Consider the following 766-nt stretch of genomic DNA (forward strand, 5'->3'; position numbering starts at 1 on the left):
GTGGGACGGTGCGGTGAGGAGAATAGCGGGAGGCGGAGCCGACTCGAAAATCGGCCGAAATGTGCATTTCGTGCCGAGCCCTGATTTAGAAAGTTCTTTATCACTTCATTAATTTGTGCTTTTTACGTTACATTTTATATACTGTGACGTGACATTTTGTCCGTCACTGTGCGGACTTGTCGACGGCGGACTCGTGCTTCCTACCGGCTCGAAGGGTGAGCGCGTAGGCGAGCAGGCACGCGAGCGCGCGTGCAAACGCACCTGTGAACGTGCGTTAAAATTCGCGTCACTTATTTTACTTGGCAGATTTTCTCCTTTATATTAGCGTTTTTTTTGCGTAATTGACCAAGCGTATCAGGAAGCGTAGACGCGCCACGGATCACGCTCGGCAGCTGCGGTGAAATGTCATTGTATCATCGTGCCGTCTCGCCCGCCACCCTTGGAAGGAAGACAGAAGAAGGACCGGATCGTAAGGACGGCCGCAGAGCAGAGAGAAGGGCACACATCCGGGAGCCCGAATTAGCAGGTTGTACCATTTTATATCATTGCTTGTAACCGCTGTCGAAAATAAGGGGAACCATACGGTCACCATGTACCCCTTGCAGAGCACCGGAGGATGCCAGAATTCCCGGCCACCCTGGAGGGGCCGGACGTACGCCGTCGGGAGCCTAGGACTCGACGAACGGGAAGGAAATCCATCCCGATCTCCTCCGCCAGGCCAGGAAGTGCAAGGGCCGTGAATAAGGACGCCACCCTTGACAGACAT

This window comes from Trachymyrmex cornetzi, unplaced genomic scaffold (assembly GCF_001594075.2).
Source record: "Trachymyrmex cornetzi isolate Tcor2-1 unplaced genomic scaffold, Tcor1.1 scaffold1683, whole genome shotgun sequence".
In the NCBI taxonomy this organism is placed as follows: domain Eukaryota; kingdom Metazoa; phylum Arthropoda; class Insecta; order Hymenoptera; family Formicidae; genus Trachymyrmex; species Trachymyrmex cornetzi.